Below are 10799 nucleotides of genomic sequence, written 5' to 3' on the forward strand. Positions count from 1 at the left end.
AAAATTAAAACAAATTCAACAAATTAAACCAAAAGTAAAATGCCCTGTCATAATCAAAAACAAGAGGTATTGATGTGCTTGAACTACTGTAGTGTTTATAACTACACTTGAAAGCTTGAGCCTTTAAATGAAAAAGTCACTCTTCATTGCACGAATATTTGCAACAGGGACAGTTTTTTTGTTAACAAGGTCAACAAATAACACTTCGACCCTGTCTGTCTTTCACATACTTGATGGGATCTCAATGATGAATGCTCTGTACCATGGTCGTCTAAAACAAGAGGTATTGACGTGCTTGAACTACTGTAGTGTTTATAAATTATAAACACACTTGAAAGTTGGAGGAGGTATTGTGGCCCCGCTACCAAATTATGCAGTCCAGATAGAGGCGTATCAGATATTAAACAATGTTGACTGTTGCTGCCAAATCATAAATTAATGAAAATGACCTGTCATCGTCAAAAACGAGGTATTGACACGCTCGAACTACACCCTGTATATGCTGCAGAGGATGTAGGAGCAGGCAGCTGTGCAGTGGAATTCAGACCATTTGAAGGTGGAGGTATTGTGGCCCCCGGTACCAAATTGTGTACCGGGACCACTGCACTATACAGTCCAGAAAGCTACCTCGGTGAAACGTTTTGGACTAAAAGCAATATTGTGAGGTGTGAGGTGTTCATAATAGACTGGGAATTAGTGGAAATGATTGTTATTGAATGTTATTGAGGTTAATAATAGCGTAGGAGTGAAAATAAACCAAAAAACTTGTTTTTAACACTTTTTATGTTTTTTTCAAAATAAATCCGAATCCAAAACCTTAAATCCGAACCAAAACCTTTCGTCAGGTGTTTTGCAAAACAAATCCGAACCCAAAACACAAAACACGAGACACCAAAAGTGGCCGGTGCACATCCCTAGTTGAGTATGATTTGTTGATGGTCAGATTGGTGACAATCAAAATGTTGACACTATAATGTCAACATGGACTATATGTCCACAACCATATTGTCCAAGCAACACAAATGTTGACAATAATTATGTCAACAAAAAATATGGCGATATAGACAAAATGTTGATAACAAAAATGTTGACAGGTAAAATATGTTTACAAATTAAAGTGTCAACTCTGTAAATAGGTATTTTGATATGTTAACTATCATAACATCCACAAACGTATATATGAAATGTTAAATGAAATTAAAAAGTCTAAAGCTTAATCTATACAATTATGATATTTTTTTTATTTTATATATACCTGTTATGTTCAGTACATATAATCTAAATGCTAAAACAGTCTCTTTAATGTTTGTTAATAATAAAATATGGATTTGCACTCTAAGCACCTAAACTGTATTATTTGTTTATTATAATAATTTATTTGCTTGAATATGAATATTGGTGAATATTATAAACCTGTTTCCATTTTTTTAGTTGATTGTATACAGCAATCGTGTATTTTTCTTTTCTGTAACCTTATAGCATTATAAAATCTTTTTATATTATATTGGATTTTTGTAAAATGTTTTGATTTATATTACCAGTCAGGGGAGGGCTGGCAGACTTTAGCCCGGGGGGCAAGCACACAGCACTGGCCCACAAGTAGCGGCCCATCCTTAAAGGGTACAATATATATTTTTTGGTGCAATATATATTTATCTATATAAAAAGAGGCTATTTTAGTGTTGCTTAATCCATATATATATTTTTATGCCCAGGCCCAGAGCTGGATTAAGGCTCTGGGGGGCCTGGGCACTTTACACAGGGTAATCCCCTATGATGTAACGTGGTCAGGGCCGGACTGGGACTAAAAATCAGCCCTGGCATTTAAAGCACACAGGCCCACGTGTTGTGGGCTCTATGCACTATACTGTTGCACACTGATGCTGACGTAGTGTGCGTTGCTGGTGCAGTACAATATGATGTAGTATGAGTGTGTGTGTGTGTGTGTGTGTGTGTGTGGGGGGGGGGGGGAAGAATTATTTCTCCTAATGACCCTCAACATTGCATTGTTAGCACCCCAATTACATCAATAAATACCATGACAATACATTATTAGTGCCCAAATTACAGCAATAAATAACCCCCCTCACACACTCATACTACATCAATCACCCCAACATTACAGCAACCGGCATTACCCCCCACATTACAGCAACCAGCATCACCCGCCACATTGCAGCAACCGGCATCACGCCCCACATTACAGTGGCAGATGGCCAGTCCGGCCCTGAACATGGTTATCATTTAAGACAAATACACAGACAATACTGTTTGCAATACTGTTAGGTGCACACAGTTCTGCCTTCACAAGCAGTACACGGTGAAGCGGGACATACCTCCCAACTGTCCTAAGCGAAACAGTCATCCAAATTGTCCCACCAGATTCAGGACAGTTGGCAGACTGTCCTGCTCTCTCCTACTTGTCTTGTCACGGTCACCACTTGTGGCTGCTGGTTACTTTAGTTCCGTTGCTGGTTGTCTGGATCCTTGGAATATTGGAGGCCCTATATGGAAAAAAAAAAATGGGTACATAAAATTTACAAAACAACAATCCCCGGCATTAAATCAATATATAACCCACGTTTTATAATTAGGTCCCCCCTTTATGCCCACATGCTTTAGTCACACCCCACCTCTGCCCAGGACCTTTAGCCACACATGTCCCCCCTCTGCCCCAGCACCTTTAGCCACACATGCCCCCCCCTCTGCCCCCAGCACCCTTAGCCACACATGCCCCCCTCTGCCCCCAGCTCCTTTAGCCACACATGCCCCCTCTCCTTTAGCCACACATGCCCCCCTTTGCCCCAGCACCTTTAGTCACACATGCCCCCCTCTTTCCCCAGCACCTTTAGTCACACATGCCCCCCTCTGCCCCCAGCTCCTTTAGCCACACATGCCCCCTCTCCTTTAGCCACACATGCCCCCCTTTGCCCCAGCACCTTAAGTCACACATGCCCCCCTCTTTCCCCAGCACCTTTAGTCACACATGCCCCCCTCTGCTTTCAGCACCTTTAGTCACACATGCCCCCCTTTGCCCCAGCACCTTTAGTCACACATGCCCCCCTCTTTCCCCAGCACCTTTAGTCACACATGCCCCCCCTTTGCCCCAGCACCTTTAGCCACACATGCCCCCCTCTTTCCCCAGCACCTTTAATCACACATGCCCCCCCCTCTGCCCCAGCACCTTTAGTCACATGCCCCCCTTTGCCCCCAGCACCTTTAGTCACACATGCCCTCCGTCTGCCTCCAGCACCTTTAGTCACACATGCCCTCCGTCTGCCTCCAGCACCTTTAGTCACACATACCCCCCCTCTTCCCCCAGCAGCTTTAGTCACACATGCCCCCCCGTCTGCCCCCAGCACCTTTAGCCACACACACAGACACACACACACACACACACGTCCCCCTATACCCTGCAGCTTCAATCGCACATGCCCACCTCCCCCCTTCACACACGCTAGCTCCCCATCACAGTACCCCTTCCTCTTACCTTTTTCTACGTGGGTGACTCCAGGAATAGATAGAAATGCTACAGCTCCTGCACAGAACTCCATCAGCCCCGCCTACACTGTGTACCATGTGACCACTACGGTCACATAACACTGTGATCTGAAGCTGTTACCGAGATGCAATGGAGACAGCCTTTGCGGTCTGCGCAGGGGCTGTCACATCGCAGAGTACTCACTGCGGGGGCATCATCCATTCACAGAATATTACACTACAAGCTGTAGTACAATATTCTATGAATGAATGATGCGGCTGCAGTGAGCATTACGCGATGTGACAGCCCCTGCACAGATTGCAAAGGCTGTCTCCAACGCATTACCACTGGACCACCAGGCGGCCCAAAATACTATTCTTTCGTCTGGCCCGGGGATCATATGTCCCTCTTGCCCCCCAGGCCAGTCCGCCCCTGTTACCAGTGTAATAAGCTATTTATTATTATTATTATCAGTAAGAATACAAATCAATAAAACAGTTTTTGTCTATTTATCAATGTTTGACACATCCTTAATCTTTAACATGTGTTGGTAAATATTTAAATTGTGCTTATCTCCTGAAAAGATGCACTGTAATCTTTCTACACAAACGACATTCATAACATAAACAGTAAACCAGCATACTTTTGCCAAGATATATACAGTATATATTTTAAACTTAATGTTTTAACCACAAATAATGTATGTTATTAAATTATGGATATAAATATATAATCTAACTATTCTACTCATGCATTTCAACATCTCTTTCCAAAATTATTATGAGGCAATAGCTGAAAGTATAAAAATAATTTATTCAGTTTATGAAATATACAATTATATAAGTTAACAGTAAATCCATGCATTTTGAATATCATTTTTTTCTTTAGAATTCTTCCTGATATTAGTGTTTTAAGTTATGTTGAGTCAGTGTACTGATTTTACAGTGTACTCACAAACAACATGTCACCTTTTTCCAACGGCATGACAAAGGGCCAGGGGGGTGCGGAAGGATGAGAAGGGCCAGGAGGTTGAGAAGAGGGAAGGGCCAGGAGGATGAGAAGGGGAAGGAGGCAGAGAAATAGAAAGTGGTGAATTATTAGGATTAGTGACTTGAGGGTCAGGAGTAGGTGAAGGAGTGACACTTAGTGGAGGGCGTTGGGAAGTTTGCATAATCATGGCGATTTGGGACAAGAGGATGCACATATTTGTGAGGGTAGAATTTAAAGCGTTCATGTGTTGGTCAAATTTGTGCTGTAGACGGGTGAGGCAATTGGCCATATTACAGACATTAAAGTCAAGGGACTGAGTGGCAGATCCAAAATGTTGGCTTATGTGCCAAAGTGCCTGCTGCCTCAAGATTTCAGCATGCTCACTCTGTGGGGACTCAACATCACGGGCAGCCGCCTCCACTTGTTGTACGTGGGGATTTGCAGCCTGACTTTCAGCCTGCTCCACCTGCCCTGTTAAAAAAAAGTTTAAAAAAATGTTTTGGTTTACATTGAAATAATAAAACATTAAATTAATGACAATATTGATGCATCCATTAAGAGGATTCAGATTTTTAGGTTTAGGGTTAGATTGTAACAAAAGATTAACACATTTGAGATTGATTAAAGAAATTAGAGTCTGTATCATGTGCATACTGATAGAGGTGCAACATGTTCATAAATAAAACACAAACAGACACCAATAGTATATAGTCCAAATGTACCTAGGGAAGATAACAGCCATGTTAGGGGAGGGTTGCTGTTGGTATCAATTCAGCCCACCCCGACCAGAGACTCCTCTGAAATGGCAATACTTGCTCGCTCTTCAAGTGGTGTTAAGATGAGGTCCTGTAGTGGCCCACCTCCCGCTCCTTGAGCATCCCTCCTTGCCTCTATACGTTTTTAATATATTACTTTAAATATTTTTTAAATAAAAACCAGGGAACATAACATTGTTATGTTACAGTTTACACACAAAAAAGCACACTCACACACTGCTAAATGTGTGTTCCCTGTTCTGGGTGGATAATTGCATGAAAGTAAACTGTAAATTTGAACAAATACTCTTTGACACTACAATGCACATTTCCTAGGTACAAATCTGGCCTTCAAATGCAAATGACTTACACTGGTAAAATATGTATCAAGGTAACAGTCATCAATCTTGTACTATGTTTAGAGTAATCCCAATTATTTTTTTTTGACTACCTGTTAAATTTACCGTTTCTTAACTTCATTGGGCATCCGCCGACAAGTAGAGATGGCGTTATTTATTTCCAATGGCGGACTTTATGCCAACATACGCCTGATAAAAAAATATCAAAAATTGCAAAAAAATTTTAAAAAAATGTATTAACAATTTTATGGTTCATTTTAATACTTTGTATCTGATGTATATTTTTCTTACTTGATAAAAATGTTGAATTTAAATTTTGATTATAAAAAAAAAAAAGTGTGCGTGTGTGTCTTTTTTAATGTAATTAGAAAACATATGTCTTCATGTGTTATCATTATTTCCCAAAGTCACGTTTACCATGTTTTATTTTACATGAGTCACAACATGGTTTGACTAAGGTTCAAAGTTCCTCTTTAGTTAACTTTATGTCCCTTATTCAGGCCCACAAAGTCCAGCCAGAGAAAGTCATTGTTGGGAGTCGAACTGACTCCAGTGCTGTAAGGCAGAAGTACTAGACACTAAGCCACCGTGGTGGTCAAGTGAAGTGTTGGCTGCATTGATTTTTAGGGAAGCTGACATACATAACATAAAAGCGGTAGATAAGGAAAAAATATGCAGACAATACTTGCATTAGCCTCAAAGGAGCATGTCCCCTCCAAATCAACCCCCTCCCCCCCCCCCCCCAAAGTCGTAAGCCATTCATATTAATAGATGTGCAGCATGCAGGTAATTTGAATGTATGTGTCCTGTGGGCCAGAATCATTTTTGCATGAAAAACATTGTAATAAATAAAAATGCACCTTGGACTAAGAAAAGTTGCATTTGAGGGGGAGGTACATTTAAAATATGAGAACAGATTTATAATTTGGGTAGAGCATGTTGTATATAAACTTTGAAGGTCAGAGTAAAAATCAAGCTATCAAGTGTTTGTGTGTTACATGAAAAAAAAAACCACATTACTTTCCTTATTTGCTAAATACTATCCTAATTCTAGCCCTTGCTAATTAAAACCATCTGCTGGTTTGGCCAAAATTCCTCTTGTGCTCCTTTCCTTAATGATTCAGGCCCACAAGCTACACACAGATGCCAAGGCCATGTTTGGAATTCAAACTCATGATGCCAGTGTTGTGAGACAGAAGTGCTAACCACTGGTAACCATGCAGATCTTAGCTGGCATTTATTTTTGGGAAATAAGGAAGAGTGTCTGTTGTGTTTTTTTTTTTTTTCTTTTATCACTATTATTTAGGTCTTACATCTGTAGCACGCATGCTGTATTGTGGAACTTCTCACTCTTTTTTCTAAATGAACATTACCTTAGTGGTTAGCCAATCCACCTTCCAACAAAAGAGTCATGAGTTTGATTCCTGACTCACGCCCTGTCTCTGTGTGGAGGTTCTATGTACTGATTATGGAAGAGTACGCTACGCATTTTTTTGTAACGGTCAAGATACAATTTTTTAACATATTATTTCTTAATAATATGCATATTTATTTATGCTAGCGAAATAGTTACATTTGAATCCACATGCACTCAGATCAACTCAAATACAAACAAACACAGTACACGATCTTTCATGTAGGTGTGTTGATTTAGCCCATTAAAAATACTTCAAAGTCATTTGTTTCAAGTTCTATAAACAGGTAGTTAAAACAAACAATGAGGTTACATCTGCCCTGCTTAAAAACACACTCTGTGTTTTAACATTTGTAAACAAACTCTTTGTACCGCCCACATTTTCTGTTACGTAACACTTTCTTATCTTTAAATAAGAAGTGGGAGTTAAGAAGCAGATCTTAAGATGAACTAATTGCTGTTAGGAACCCCTCCAGCCAGTACAGCAAAATCCGTAGTCTGCTCCGAAAGCCTGGTGTTCACTGTTGCCTCTAGTGGTGGGGACAGGCTTGGCTGCAGACAAACCGAGGGTCGTGAGATGTGCACTGGCTGGGGAGAACCCAGGAATAGAGTTATCGAGGCCGTAGAATAGGAAGTGCAGGAGGGAGTCAGGTGAGTGGTGTCAAGACTGATATATCACTCGTGGCCACTGGAATAAATAAAGGAACAGCTGATAGAGAAGTCCCCTGATACACAGCAACTTCCGTACCAGTGCTTGTCCGGAAAGGAACTGAACTTGCAGTGACAGGTAAAGATGATGAAACTGAACGTAGGCAGTTGCCAGGGGTAACTACAACCCACAGTACCGGTGAGAGTCCAGAGATTTGAGGGAAACAGTTCTTAGGCAGTTGCCAGGGGTAACTACAACCCACAGTACCAGTGAGAGTCTGGAGATTGGAGGGAAACAGTTCCTAGGCAGTTGCCAGGGGTAACTACAATTACAGGAACACAGTGATATATGTAAACAGTCAAAAGTACCTTTGGCAAGATTGAGTCCGGAGCCAGAGGGAGATTGTTGAAATCTAAGCGCAGAGATGCTGCAGGGGCTGCGTCTCCGTATAAGGTTAGGATGAGCACAGGAGCTGCAAATCACGCTGGAGCCATGCCTGGGAGCACGACTTTACCAGGGTCCAGGAGATAGCTGATTGGAACTGGTGAGGAGATAGTAGAATAGTCAGGAACCAAATCAGGTCTGGCACACAGGATATCAACACAGGAGAAGAGTCAAAGCAGAGCCGAGTCGGTACACAGGGAAATCCAATAAAGAGTAAGCAGGAACGGAAATGCTCTGGTACACAGGGATATAACTAGCCGTCGGGAAACAACAGGAACTGGTGACAGGGAAAACAAGGGCGCAGAACACTATGGTAAACATATTACCGGCAATCCTGCAGAGGATTAGCCAGCTATTTAAGGAGAGCAGAACAAATAGGCTGCAAGTAATAATGAGGAAGGCAGGTGGGTGGAGTAAGAGAAACATACTGGCCAGGTGAGGCACTACATAAGAAATGACAGCATGATTGAGGGCAGATTCTGACAGAGAACAGACCTAACTCACCCTATCTAAGACCTATCTAATCTATCTAGCTAATCTATCTGCCTGTCTAATCTACCTAAACTAATCTATCTAAGAACTAAACTAACTACCTATCTAAACACCCAATGTGGATATCTAACTACCTACCTAACTACCTACCTACCTACCCTTAACTATCTATCTATCTCTGACAGAGAGCCCGGCGAGTCATAACAATTGCTTAAGATCCGTTGCATCTTATATTATGTTGAATAAGGACTAAAGTTGGGCGTGTATTTGAATTTTCCCTTCCGTATTGGATTGCAAATTTCTTATCTCCTCGTTTGTTCCTAAAATACTCATCACAACTTCTGCACAAGATAAGATCGATAATGAATCAGGTCCAATAAAACTAAAATAAAAATAAAAATAGAACTAGTTTTATAGTGTTGACATATCTTAAGACTGATGCATAATTGAAAGGCAGGATTAAAAATGTAATATTATAAATAAAGAACCAGGGACATATTGCTAAATAAAATTGTTATCAATTAGAAATAAAAAATAAACAATAAAAGAAAAATAATATGAAAAACATACAAAAATAAAAATATTGAACATAAATATAACATAATAGGCAAATCAAATTCTTTAAAAATGTAAAAATAAAATATTAAACAGTATAAAGATAAACAACTATGACATAAACATAAGCAAACACATCTTCAGTAATTGAACAGTGCATGGAATAAGCAAGAAAATAGAAAATCTTTATTTACTAAGATCACATCACTTTTGGGGCATGTCATATGCCACCTTACAACTGTTATTTTTAAACTTTTTATTATATATACTTTTTAGTTTATGTACAGAATTTTTATTTGTAAACATATAATTTCACGTTTATAAATAGATATCTATGAGAGTAAGTCATATAACACAACTCACTTATAAGATTTCGTTTTTTATTTATGTTCACTTATATTATGTGTCACTTTCTTGATAATTACAGCACCAGATTATGCTATTTGAATGCACTCACAAATTCTTTATGGAATAACAATCTTTACTTATAGAACAACTCTTGCTTATGCTTAAGGGTGATTAACAATCTTGGACAATATATTAACGTTAATAATGAATACAATGCGGTGTTTAGCCGCATAAACTGTGTCTGCTTATTAAGCAAATATGTATGGTGTCTTAGCATATAAGAGGAACTTGAGGGACAATAATAGCACCTGCTCTTATAACAGGGTGAAAAGGGAATAAAACAGTATTGAAACGAACATGGCTCTTTCTAAATACCTATAGACTGTGTGATATGGGGCAGAAAATCAGGGGGCTGATTATTAATAATGGATTAGGAAATCTGACCCCACCTTTGAAACCTCTGCTACAATAAAGAGAAAACCGCACTGAATGCACATTTGTACACCAGAGATGAGGTGAATGTCTTGTGATTAATTCATATTAGATTTTCACCTACAATGCTTGTTTGAATATTAATTCTATCAAGATAGTGGAGTCTGCTAATGAGCAAGGATTTGTGCAGATCTAGCTAAATGATACCCACACTGAACCTAAAGATATGACATCTAAAATAAGAAAACCCTGAATAAGAATAACCCTGTATAACAATATTTGATTTTTCCCTCGATGTGAATGGGGTATTTGAAGTAGATCAATACCTATGTTTATACACAATTTTTTCAGTTGCAAAAGGTCCCCAAGTATATAACAAGCTCTCCATTTAGGCTATATCATATCACTGTGTTATAACCTTAGAACATCAAACGCTCCCAAGAATTCTCTTTGCATTATACATGTGTGTGTAATTAAACAATAAATATAAACAATAAGTTAAAACATTTATAGAGAAATAAGACAATAATCTCAGATTTTATAAGAATAAATTATAGATTGTAATAACAAACATAATGATTGTAAGTGTTTAAATAACATCTTTATTCCTATCACCACCACTATCACATACCGGGCCCGCAGATCGCTCGTTCGGGTCTCGAGCTACTCACCTGGAGGATTTTCTATTTCGGCTTTTCGTCGGGGAGATGCCGTGGGCTCCTCCGTCTGGCGCCATTGTGCCTCCAGTCTGTGCATGCGCAGATCGGTTCTTAAACTGTTCCAATTCTTTCTTATTGTCTGGCACCCTCTATTGGTGGCATTACTTAAGGACACCTGTTTCATTCATTCATTCACTGCCAGTTCTTTGAATCTTTTCCTC

Source organism: Mixophyes fleayi, chromosome 1, assembly GCF_038048845.1.
Source record: "Mixophyes fleayi isolate aMixFle1 chromosome 1, aMixFle1.hap1, whole genome shotgun sequence".
NCBI classification, from domain to species: Eukaryota; Metazoa; Chordata; class Amphibia; order Anura; family Limnodynastidae; genus Mixophyes; species Mixophyes fleayi.